The sequence below is a fragment of the Lissotriton vulgaris genome, chromosome 1_1 (genome assembly GCF_964263255.1).
Source record: "Lissotriton vulgaris chromosome 1_1, aLisVul1.2, whole genome shotgun sequence".
Classification (NCBI taxonomy): Eukaryota; Metazoa; Chordata; class Amphibia; order Caudata; family Salamandridae; genus Lissotriton; species Lissotriton vulgaris.
Genome location: NC_141685.1, coordinates 613,006,541 through 613,020,037, shown reverse-complemented (window position 1 = coordinate 613,020,037; position 13,497 = coordinate 613,006,541). Strand labels below are relative to the sequence as shown.

General features: G+C 43.6%; 1 protein-coding gene across 1 annotated transcript in view; it reads right to left on the bottom strand.

The window, feature by feature from the left end:
• AK5 (adenylate kinase 5) overlaps window positions 1-13,497 on the bottom strand; it is a 2,618,000-nt gene that overhangs the window by 909,875 nt on the left and 1,694,628 nt on the right. The window lies entirely within an intron of this gene.

Genomic DNA, 13,497 nt, shown 5'->3' with positions numbered 1-13,497 from the left:
ATTTCATTGGATCCCACAGTTCGGTATGAGAGAAACCTCCTTCCCCCTTTAGTTAGGTTAAAAAGTGATGCGAATAGTTGGAAGAAATTGCCTCTCTCTCTATTGGGGAGGGCGGCCCTTTTTAAGATGATGTCCCTACCTCGTTTCCTTTACGCCCTCCAGAATACACTAGACATAGTCCCGGCCAGTTATTTCCGAGAGGTAGAAGGGGTGCAGCGTGGTTTATTGTGCGAGGGCAGACCCCGTATTGCCTTGACTAAATTAACATTACCATGGTATGACGGCGGTATTGCCCTCCCTGACATCAGAAGGTATTATTGGGCTTCTCAATTGGCAGCCATAAACCAGGGTACTTATGGGTCCGGCTTGGACCCTAGATATGCTATGGATATATGGCAACTCCCGGGTGGCAATTATAGTAGTGCTTTATACGCCAAGTCGACAGGGAAAAGGTTGACGGGACCAACAAAGGTAGTGGTTTGGATATGGCATGACGCCACTAACTCTTTGGGGTGGAGAGACCGCCTAACGTTAGCCACTCCGCTATTTGACTCGGACAGACTAGGGAAGCTTTGGAACACAAAGGGTTTTGATAGATGGGACTTGATAGGGATTGTTAAAATTGGAGATATGTGGTTCAAGGGCAGGATCAAGACATTTGCTGAATTGCAGACTGAATTTGAGATGAGTGGAGCGGTGTATTTCTGTTATGCGCAAGTTCGACATGCCTTGCAGTCAGCAGTGCCGGTGGAGGAGGAGATACCCGAGGCCTCTCCATTGGAGGACAGGATATTAAATGGGTACTTACCGGATAGAACTATCTCCCTCAATTATAAGAAATTGATCAATCACAGAGTAGATATTCTTGTAGAGTTGAGGGCCAAATGGATGAGGGATGGTATTGAACTTGATGATGAAGACTGGCAGGCAGCCGTGTCCTCCCCGAAGGAGGTTGAGATTCCGACGCGATTGAGGCTAGTCCAATTGAAAATATTGTATAGAGTGTATGTCACAGGCCCACGCTTGGTCCGGATGGTGCTTTCTGATGAGGGTTTATGCAGGAGAGGATGTGAACAGGTGGGCATGTTTCTACATATCATCTGGGAATGTCGCTATATGAGGGATTACTGGAGTTCTATACATGCTGTTATGCGAGAGGTGCTGGGGTAGCAGTATTTACAGAGGCAAGAAGATGTCTCCTTAATATCTGGGAACCCACGGATCTAAACACAGCTCAAACCAAGTGGGCCACTCTGGGGGCAATGATAGCGAAACGGAATATAGCACAACAGTGGGGTTCCGGGAGACCGCCCACACTTGAGAAATGGAAAGAGAGCATGGACTGGTGTATGTTCCGAGAGAGGACCGTCTACCTGGCCAGAGGCCGACCCCGTAAATGGGTAACTGTATGGGGGCTGTGGAATCGGTACAGGGGAGAGATCTGTGTACCACCAGTGGACCCTCTGTTGGACATACTTACATCCCCGTGACCCTAGTATGTAACAGTATTTCAGCCCCCCCTCCTTCTCTCTTTCACATCTGTTGTAATGATATGTGGGAATGTCTAACCTCTGTTTTGTGCACCCATTTGAATGCCTTGTATCAATAAAAAGAAATATAAAAAAATAAATAATGTCCTGTATCCAGCCCGTGATCCATCGTGGAATTTCAACCAGTATCACACTACCAGATACCCGCAAGTGATGCTTATGCTTCTAGACGCCATACTTCTCTAAAATCTTTGAAAATTGCATATTGCTGGTTTACCCGATTGGTTTTTGTCATTTTGGTGTCAAATAATTAATTACGTTTTACTTTAATTCTGTAATTTAGTGTGGGATTTTTCTTGTTTTGTATTTTCACTTTATTACTGTAGGAGTGCTCGATAAAAACTTTAATCATTGCCTATAAGTTAAACCTGAATGATTTTTTGCCAAGCTAGCACAGGGTTAAACACAGGTTAATTTGGTGAATTTTGTTGTTCACCCTAACAGGAATTGTGGCTGTTGTGTAATGAGTGTTTTCACCCCCTCAATCAAAAACCCAATTTCTCATAGTTACGATATAGTGGCCAATCGTTATTCCTTCCTCAGTATTCCAGACTGCCACCTGTGTGATGTTACTTCAACAACTCTTGTATTTCCGACGCACGTACGTGTACGTAGAAACAACCCCAACAGAAAACATTACAAATAGAAGATCAAATATCTGTACTGCATTTGCAGAGCTTATCCGTTTAGAGCAAGATTATGTCCGTCTGCCTAAATTTAGATGCTATCAATTTAACCGGCCCCAGCTCTTAAGCAGCCGGATGAGGTCAAACTGGACAGCACACCATTCACTGCATATATGTGATGTGTATTCAGGCTGCAATATTGTTTATTTAGCTACACAGTTAGAAAATGTATTTATTCGAGGTCTCCAGAATGACTCATACGAATGCACCCTTTCAATAGAAAGCTTTTGTAAATAGTAACCAGATTGCAGGAAGACTGGCATTCTCATTTTTCATTTCCGCCAAGTATGCAACAGGAAGTGCTGCCAAATGCTTGACTAAGTAGATATTAAATGTTGATCAAAGTAGCAAAAGAAACCCTGTAAAATCATTATTGGTTCAAACAAATTAAAATCAGATTTGCTAAAACGCCAGCTATACATACAAAAACACTTGTGAATGTGCCCTTTTACATATTTGATTTTAATGCATATTGCACCCTCAATCAGTGGCCTTCCATAAAATATTGTCTTCACGTTACCAGCCTTAATATAGCACGAGAATATATCACAGGAGCCATACGTGACATGATTATCACAATCTGGATACAATAAATTGTCCTTTTCCTTTGAGCATGTAACAGTGAGAACTTTTAATTAAAAAATTCAATGGTACTGGGTGAGTGTGGAGGTTTTGGTGAGTGTATGTGCAGTAAGAGAGGATTTGATTGAATTGGAACAGCTACAAAGGATGATTCAGTTCACCTGCAACATTTACTTTGACACTGTGGTTTTTGAGTCTTCACAATCTTTAATTTCTGACGTTAAATCTTTTTATTTTTTTAATATATGCATAAAACAATGTTGCCATCCAGGAAATCTGCATGAATAAAAAAACATTAGCAGAATAGTATGAATGCAAAAGAAAAAAAATAACATAAAATATAGCACCAGGAAGTAAGTGGCCCATATGGAGCATCGAGAACAACAAAGTTAAAAAAACAGCTTCTAAAGTCGTAAGGCACTAGTTTCAATTCTGATCTTTAACAGTAGTTTGAGCATGTTGCGGCATTTTGAAATGAGCCATAATGTCCGCAAACTCACAGTTTTTTTTTATTTCAAAGATTTTTTAATAAGATATTTTTGGATACAGTACAGAAAGTATTGTAAGGGTGTTACCGTTGTTCTTGGCGCCTTCTTGGTTACAATAGGCTTACTTTGCATAGGCTTTTGTTGGAGGTGTTCTGTTACGTCCCTCAGTGCAGAGAAGAGGGGAAAGAGAGAGAAAAGAGAAGAGAAGAAAAGGAGGGGGTCCCAGTAGCTTAATGACTACCATCAGCCGTGCTCGTGCTCTTGGCTGTTGGTGGGTCCTGTGTGGCCGTGCGCCTATGAGGGTTTGTGTGACTCTAGATGTGTGGCTAAGGCTGCCCACATCCCATTCTTAGCTGCGTGGTTGGGTGAAAACTTTTATGTGATGTTATCGGCTCTTCTAAGGAAGCTGACCCAGTTGCCCCAGCTTCTGAATGTGGCCTTGGCTGTATTCTTCCAGTTTGCTAGGATGGTTTTGACCGCCGCGGTGAGTAGGAGGTCCACCAGGTCTCTATCTTCCCTGCTGTCTAGGTCTGGTGCCATGAATGCTGTCTCCTAGTCCTATAAACCCTGGCTGTATGTTCTTGCCTACAGCTGTGTTTATGAGGTGCCTCACTTTATCCCAGAATGTTTTCACTTTGGGGCATTCGAAGATGAGGTGTTGTAAGTGCCCTTTCGTTCTATGGCAGTTCCAGCATGTGTCGTCTTCCCTGATGCCCATCACCATATCAGATCACGCACACATATCCCTCTCATTAAGTGGAAGACACAACGGCACGCCAAGCCGCAGATGGAGACTCAATAGCGACATCCTGCAACACCCAGGGAACATAATGGAAATTGGGCAGGCCTTTAAGGAATACAAACCCACAGTTTTATTGGACAAATTTCAGCAGAAAAAATCTTGTGTTTTTTTGCTGTAAAACATCTAGAAAGAAGTCAAAACATGAAGTTGGCCTGTGAAACTCCTAATGGGCGGAATAAACTGCACCCAATAAATATCTCAACCTGGGATCTGGTATTTAAAGGTGCAGTAAATATCACCCCAGTTCCCCACAACTCGTGATCAGGGCCGCATGTACTGAGCAAGTCTGACCACAACAAAGCGGCTTGGGGGTTCTGCCCCCAAGCATTGTTTTTTACTATACAACCTTGTCCAATCATGGAATGGAAGTACGGAGATTAGACATATGGCTTCATGTTTAAATGAATGAATGAACAGTTGGATGAATTAATTCAAGAATGAGTGCCAATTAATGAAGACTTTTAGTTATGTGGAGCGAATGGTCTCGATGCCCTGACTAAGGGTGGATGCTCTTCTTTTTGACTTTAGCTTCTCCATTAAAACATCACCCTCCCCAAACATTACCACCACTAATCCCTATAAACGTGCATAGCCCGGATGTATTTAACACAGTGCACTGATTCAGCGCCTCAATAAATAAGGCAATCTTTCATCAGTCCTAGGTTTTACCTGACCACACTGTGTGATTCTAGTCAATTAATATCTTTTACAGTTTAGCCTTTTTCGTCATCACTTGAGAGCTTTTTTAAATACATCAGTGCAGGGTGTGTGCAGTGCTGTACAAAAACAAAAGACTTGATGTTACTTCATCTATAGTAATACCCTAGGCCATATATAGCTGAAAAAAAAGACAACTGACTTACCTCTTGGTTTACTAATAGCATCGGCATCAAGGTAGTGGTGGAGGGGCATACACATTTCTAAGTCCATGATTACAATCAATTGTAAAAATTGTTACTCAGTACAATGGTATTGGAAATGTGCTTGCAATAGCCACATATAAAACACACTGTTTTGAATTTTGAAGTGTCTTAATCATATACGGAATAGATTCCCAGGGCCAAGAAACAGCAGATCTCTCATCTCCCTTCCTCCCAAAACCTTAAATGTCAGCACTGCTCATTGTAACCCTGCAGAAGATAGGAGCCTAACAAATTTAAAACCAAATAGTTTTGAAGCAAAGATGGTTTGACCAACAAGGCACGCTTTTAAACCATTTGTTCTGCTTTGTTTTTAAAGTGCTGAAGTAGGAAACACGGCTGGCTTGGTCCTAGCTGAAAAGGGGCACCCGGCCTCTACAATACAATGTATTCGGATGCACCCCGATGGCTGCGTTTGGGCCAAGGGTATAAATAAATAGTATTGTCGCTCGTGGCCCATGTCTAGTTACCAACAAACAATTGTATGTACTTAATCACTGTATGATATTGCTGTGCAGCACATTGGGCCTCACCATGTGTTTGCCAGGTCGGAACATGACACTGGTAATGAGGACAGAAGTGAGCCCAGTGAAGGAGAATGGCGTGCTACACCACTACACAGCGTGGCACTGCAGGCTACGGCGAGATCGGCTGGCACCCTTTGGAAGCATGCAGTGAGTGGCTGTTTTGTCGCAGGGGGGACCCATTACCTGATCTGGCCCACTGGTTGCGTGGGACCGTGAAGATGGGGCACTGCATGGCCACGCGGAGGAAGAGCCAATGATTGCCTGGCTGCCGGCCACCCAGTAATGCTGGTAAGTGTCCCCCGCGTCTCGGCCCATTGGCGGCACTCCAGGCAGAGGGGATTCCATCGCATCAGTTTGCGGGCAGCGCTCCCCTTAGTGGCACAAGAGCCTAGTTGCAGCCTCTGGCCAGCGTCCAGCCCGGTATCCCAGCAAGAATGAAGACGGCTGCACAAAGCCTTCCCCATATATTTTAAAACTGTATTAAAAAGATGCATATTTTTTACTCCATGTTAACTGATTGTTTCCAGATGCGTGCATGATAAACATTCCAGTTTCTTCTCACAAAGGGGAGAGATTCTGTTGAGGTAATAGGGGAGGATCATTCAGAATATAAAAGTAAACAACAGAGAACCATCACCCCATGGATATAATCACAAATGTCAAAAGGCTCTGTTATCTTTCCGTGCCATTATTGTGTCACCTTAGGATGACATTAAAACTAGTCATTTGTTTTAACGTAAATCCTCTCACAAGTATTCCCCACGCACGTGCTAAGATCCGTAGGACAATCTTTTTGTGTGAGGTCTCTTTACTCGCCAGAATTATGTTAAGTGCAAAAACACAACACATGATACAAAATAAAAAAAAGACTTAGAACAACAGAGACCACTACTAAATCATACATTGACTTGAAGGTATGCTGCAGATTCAAGGGTTTTTCAAATCAACGTTTTTGATTTGATGTTGGAACTGTAGGAAGTGGTAGTGACCGGCTTTAGCGCAGGTAGAGTCCTGTGCGACAAGGTTAGTTATTGCCCCCAATGACCACCTCTGACACAGATTCCATCACTACCACTCTAACAGATCAAGCTAAAGGAGGGGTGGTACTCATAGCGCCAGAGAGTTCCTCTTGCTTCGTGTTTACTACTTTGGTTTTAAGGTATCAGAATTATAATAATATTGTTTTAGCATTTGTTTTAGCAATTACCCCCACTAGGCTTCTTATTGCGGTATTTCATACTGGTTTTAACGCACGGTAAACATGGTATACACCCTACCGGTCGAGACTCCCCTGACTCCCTGTTCCACCACCGGAACTTCTCCGTTTGTGTGGAGGGAGTTAGGGGGAGGTCTTCCACACACTGATTTCAGCCTCACTTCCGACCTGGACGCCATCTTGGAGGGTTAGCGCTCGAATCGTGCTCCTACTCCAGCCAATAAATAACAAGGAGGGAACGGGTGCGCTGCAGATCAAGCTGCAGGAGGGATGGTGCTCATAGCGCCAGAGAGTTTCTCTTGCTTTGTTTTTACTACTTTTACTACTTTTACTACTTTGGTTTTAAGGTATCAGAATTATATTAATATTGTTTTAGCATTTTTTTTAGCAATTACCCCCACTAGGATTCTTATTGCTGCTATTTCATACTGGCTTTAATGCACGGTAAACACGGTAAACACCCTTCCTATCGAGACTCCTCTGACTCCCCGTTCCAACATCGGAACTTCTCCGTTTATATGGAGGGAGCCAGGGGGAGGTCTTCCACACACTCATTTCAGCCTCACTTCTGGCCCAGATGCCATCTTGGAGGGTTAGCACTCCAGTCCTGCTCCGACTCCCAGCCAATAAATGACAGGGAGGGAACGGGCACACAGCGGATGTGCAAAGCGTGCGCGCAGCTGGCGTGCAGAGGACGTACCTAAGGGAAGCCCCTCTGCATCAGGCCGTGCCTGGAAAGCACCAGGCACCAGACCCCCTGCTCCTACGACTAGATACCCAAGGAAAGTACTTTTGGATTTCCGCCAAAGCAGTAAAAGCAGTCACTGTCACTCCTATGACTGGTGTTTTACCTCAAACAGGTACATATGTCAAAAGTGTCATTTCCCAGCCAGGATAGTGGGCCAGACGCCGTCGGATAACTCTAAAACCTTGACCAGTGAGATATTAAACAGGCAGGTGACCACAAGTGTGTACTCTTGCATGCTACTTCACTCACGGTCACTTGTTAAAAACAAATATGAATTTGCATAGCTAATGTCCCATCATGACCCAGACTTTACCTTCTCACTGAGACCTGGGCAGATAGCTCATCTGATCCCGACATTAGGATTGCCACCCCAAGTGGCTTTAATATCAAAATGCTAGATAGAACAGGCAAGAGAGGGAGGGGTAGCAATTGTCTATCGCAATTCAATTGAAGCCAGATTTACACCAATATTTCATCTGAACTGTGAAGCTCTCAACTTTAGTATTAAGATGAATAAATCGTATAAATTTCAAGGACTATTAATCTTCAGCCCCTCCCCCCCCTCCCCCCCCCCCCCCCCCAGGCCCAAGAGCTAGTTTTACTCAGAAAATTCAAACTTTTATGGAATCCTGCACAAATTACTCGAGCTATACGATTGTTGGAGACTTCAATTTTCACCTTGAGCTATCTGACAACATGGATACTGATCACTTAGTAGATACCCTGAAATATTTAAGCCTGCACCAACTAATTAATGTATCCACTCATAGCTAGTCATACGTTGGATGGAATTTTTACAAATAACTCAGATCTGGAAATAGATAAAATCCTGTCACTTTCTTGGTTGGATCACAAGGCAATCTTTTTCTCAATCAAAACTCCATGCAACAGAACAGCAGTAAAGAGTACAGTTAGAAGTATTAAATACAGGCCATGGAAAAGTGTCAATGTGGAGGCTTTGCAGGATTTTCTCTCTAAAACAGCTCCAGTTCCTGACAGTAACGTCAATAATGCAGCAATTAATTACACTCTCTAGTTAGACACAGCATGTCAAACAGTGGTACCGGAAAAAACATTAAAGAGCTATAGAAAAAAATCTGTCAGCCCCATGGTTCTCACAGGAATTAAAAGCAACACAATTGAAGTGCAGACTCCAGGAGCGCATATGGAGGAAAGACTACCATTCAGAAGAAAAAATGTAATATACAAAAGTGTTAGTTGAGTACAAAGAGTTAATCAAAACAGAAAAGACAAAAAAGAATTCTCCGAAAATTAGATTAGCTGCAAACTCTACCAGGGAACATTTTAAAACAGTTAAAGACTTGCCCAAATGGAGCAATAATAACATCCTTACTCCAGATGAATCATTTTGCAATCAGCTGGCTGACTTTTTCCAACTTAAAGTCAATTCCATTTTCTAAGCATTCACCTCGAATATACCAGCTATTGACGAAGGTCCAAGTCAGGAAGAGGTCCCTAACTCATGTTCAGCTTTTGAGCCTTGCGAAATACCCAACTTTGAAAGGTTCTCACCCCTTACATGGGGAAAACACAAATCAGTATCCTAAGCTCCATCAAATTGAGCACCCCTTCGGACCTCTGTCCACCATCGGTCATGAATCTAGCAGCTAGTATGGAGGCCGATCCACTCATTGATCTCCTAAATTAGATACTTAGCACTAGGCAATACCCAACCATTTGGAAAAGGGTCTCTATTATACCTTTGATGAACAAACCTTACCCTGGCTCCTAAGCAGGTGGACAACTGTAGACCCATTTCTTGTCTTCCACTTCCTGCCAAAATTTTATAGAAGGCAATGAATGAAGAAATTGTAACCTTCTTGGACACCAATCAGCTGCTCACCTCCTGCCAGTACGGTTTTAGAGCTAACCATTGAACCGAGTCAGCATTGGTGGCTGCATCAGAAGAGATAAAAGGAGTGATAGATAAGGGTGGGAGAGCTGCACTAGTCTTATTGGATCTCTCTGCCGCCTTTGATATGGTTCACCACAATCTTCCTGTTAAGCGACTTCAGTCACTAGGCTTCAGGAACACTGCATTAAAAATGTTGAGTTTGTTCCTTGATGATAGACAACAGTGGGTAAAGATGGGAGGAGCAAGGTTGCAACCCTTCTCCCTCCCTTGCGGGGTACCTCAGGGCTCTGTACTTAGTCCCACCTTATTTAATGTGTACGTCACCCCCTTGTTCGATTTGATTCACAATTGCGGGTTGGCTGTATTTTCCTATGCGGATGACACACAGATAGTGGTATCTATCTCAGCATAGGTGGAAAAATATGCAAATAATTTCTGTAGATGCATATCACTGTTTGCAGATTGGATGTAGAGAAATTGTCTCAAACTAAACTTGGACAAAACTGAGGGTCTTCTTTTTGGTAAAGAAATCTTCTGGGATGCATCCTGGTGGCCGTTGGAGCTGGGTTCACTACCAAAACCAGTGCAAAAGGCAAAAAGCCTGGGAGTTATTTTTAACACCAAACTGTGTTTCTCTGCCCAAATCAACACTGTAACCTCTGCAGGTTTTCATACGCTGAGGGTTCTTAAGAAAATTCTTCCGTTCATCCTGTTTGAGCTTCAGAAAACTGTGATGATGGCCCTAATATTCTCAAAGTTAGACAACTGCAATGTCCTCTACTTGGGTGCCGCTAAATAAGTGATAAAGAAACTTCAACCCTTACAAAATGAAGCAGCTAAAACGCTGATGAAGGTCCCCAAGTTTAAACCAATTTCTCATTTAATGCATGACCTTCACTGGTTGCCGGTGGAGAAGAGGATTTCTCTTAAGGCTCTGTGTATAATACACATGGCTCTATAAAGAGCCTGCCCGTTCTTCTTTCAGGATTGGTTCTCCTGGTACACTCCCAGCAGACTCCTCAGATCGAGCTCTGCACAAATGGTAGCGGCTTCAATAGTCCGCAAAGCAAAATGGGGCGGTAGAATGATTCAGTTCTGTAGTGGGAAGCTTTGGAATTCCCTGCCCATTGCACTATGCTCCCAACCGATCTTGCAGCTATTTGGTTGTTTGTACAATAGGTAACTGAGCTATGCCAAAGCTACCCCCCTGGCCAGATGGCCATCCTTGTTAAGAACCTGGTTTCGATCTCCTCAGCGCTAAGACACCTTCGGGTATTGCGTGCTATACAAAACTATTTCATTCATTCATTCAACAGTGCCCCTCAAGCCTCACTAACTACACTCTCTCTCACATGCATTTAATTTGATTTACAGTGCAGCTCATACCAGTGTAGGGTGTCAGAGCACTTTATATCACACACATTACACATAAACAAGCAATCATACCTGTGTAAATCACTGTTTAGGAAATATTACATATGACAACCATGTATAGGAGTGACATGACAATCATACTAGTAGGCAGTAAAGATTAATAGTGATTGGTCTGGAGAAACACAAACTCTGAATTTAGAACATAAAACCATGGTTGGGGGTTCTCTTTTATAACCAGAATTGTTTTCTATCTAAAGGAACCCATTTTGCAACATTAGGTTAATCGAAGACTGGGGAAAAAACATAAGCTCTAAGGTGACAGTTAATACCTCAATGTTCTATGTTAGGATTTTGACTTATAAACTGCAAGTAACAAAGGGATATCACTGATAAAATCAGAAACCCTCTGACCTATTTACATTATATGCACTTTGTGATTTGCATGGTACATGTCCTTTGCAGGAGACACATTAACCCTGTGCGCTACCTTTTCATGAGTAAAAACTTGCAACTGACATACTCCAACTCTTTCTAGGAAGTACATCAATTAATGGAGTTATCATGGCATTTTTATTGTTGGCGAAAATTGATGGAGGCCAGGAAGGAGACAACAAATGCTTTAAAAAACATAATATACTTGCAATCATGACGCCCCCACTCGAAGCCAGCGCTCCGTCGCACCACCCTAGAGCCTCCCTGTTCAAGGGTCCTGAGCCCACAGTGACAGGGTCACTGTCGCTCTAGGGTGTGCTGCTTCATAAACCTGCCCGCAGGACTGGAGGTGAACTTCGGTATGGATTGCGGTGGACAGGCCTTTAAGGTTAATCCACACTTGCCACCACTAGGGTCAAAATGCTGGTGATAAGACACCAGGGCTTCTACAGTATTGCAGGGCCTTCTAAGGTCAAGTATGGGAATGTGCTCCCTCAGAAGAGTAGTCAGGTGGGATGATCCTGGTTCCCCAGTCTCAAATTCGTCAGCTCTGATGATGCTGCCACATCCTACTTAGAGAAACTCGCACTGCCTTCAAATACAACCTAATTGTGCTATAAACACCTGGATGCCACCCAGTTCAAATTACGCACTAGACAAAAGTAATCTGCTTCCTAAAAAAGAAGTAACAACATCCTGGAAAAAGCAAACACTCAAGGGAATGCAAGATTAAGTAACGCATGTTAAATGTTAGAAGGAGCAACATGGTTACTTTAACACTTTATCACTTATTATTCAGAAATCAGTGAGTGCGTTTGCTTGAAAAGTTAAGGACATGACTACAGGGCCCAGAAGGGACCCGTTTCAATGTCCATTACTTATATCTTGACAAAACGTAAGCCTTATGGTTTAAAAAGACTGTATTTGTGAACACAGAGCCGCGGTACACCTTTTATTTTCCAATCCACCCATCAACCAGGTATTGCAGTACATCCAAGAATGGTGAACTTCCCTATCCGGGGGAAATAATGTTGTTCAAAGAAAGAATATATAACAAAAGTAGTGCTTCACGGGCAACCTCTGGAAAGTGGCGCGAATGTGTTTTGGGTATGAATAAAATCAACCTGGCCACTTTGCGACCCACTCTGTCTTGCTTTATTTAGTTTTTTATTTCTCTCCATCAAGAGGCTGCACTTTGCAATAGAAAAATGTCTACCAAAGACATTTCTAGAAAAAGTGTTTTTCTTTTGTTGGATCAATTCCACGGACTAACAAATACACAAAAGGAGAGGAAAGAGTGAGTAATTGCTACAAGGCCCAGGGAAGGGGGCCCCCACACCTGGACCTTGCAGCTTGCTCCAGTGCTTCGAGGCCCGGATAAAGGGGGCCCCTCCCCTGGGCCTTGAATCAGTAACAAGGCCTTTAGCAAAACACTGCCCTACCACCAGCAGTACTACATACATTTGAAATGCAGATTCACATGGGTGATGCAAAGGTTAACAAAAGCCAATTGATCTGGCTGCTCCCTCCACCCCTCACCCACCTCTCCTTAACTGTGTCCGGCTGGTTCTGGAAACAAAGGGGCCTTCTGTCACCTAGCAGCAAAATGCCTTGAATGACCGGTACTTAACAGAGGCCCCAATCTGTTTGTTCCTTCTTCCCACTCCTGCACACCAGGAATACCACCACGCACAGGCCAGCAAGGTCAAGACATCTCGCATTTGTAATGCGATTGTGTGGGGCAGGGGGCCCTGGAGGAGCTGGTTGGCTAACTGTGAACAGTGAAGCGGGCCTCCTGTTTTTTTAGCTGAGTGCAAGGCCCTGGGCAGCTGGGACTCTGCCCATACCTACCGCCAGCTCTGGTAACAGCCTCATTGAAAGTGGTTGGGGCCCGAGTGAGAGGCCTACCTATGGCATGACAATTGTAGTTTGCAAATAGACTAACAAGTTAAATATTAAAGTGAGTAAATAGTGAAATGGACACAATGAGGAAAACAGAACTGATTTTTATAAAGGAATGAAAGCGCCACCACACAGTCAGTCAGGCTGCTAAGTCCTGCCTCACATCAAGGCCACAGAGGACACATGCAGCGGTAAGGCCAAGGCACAGGCCCAGTCATATCCTACATTTTGAGGTAGTAGAGAACCAGCTCCAAGTACACTTATGAGGGGTGAGAGCATACTGTGAGCCCCAGGAGTTGACAAGGGACAAGACAGCCAACAAAGATCATTTGTCAAGATGACAGACCAACTGCAGAATGAGTCACTTCATCCTCCAATCCATAATGCCCATGCT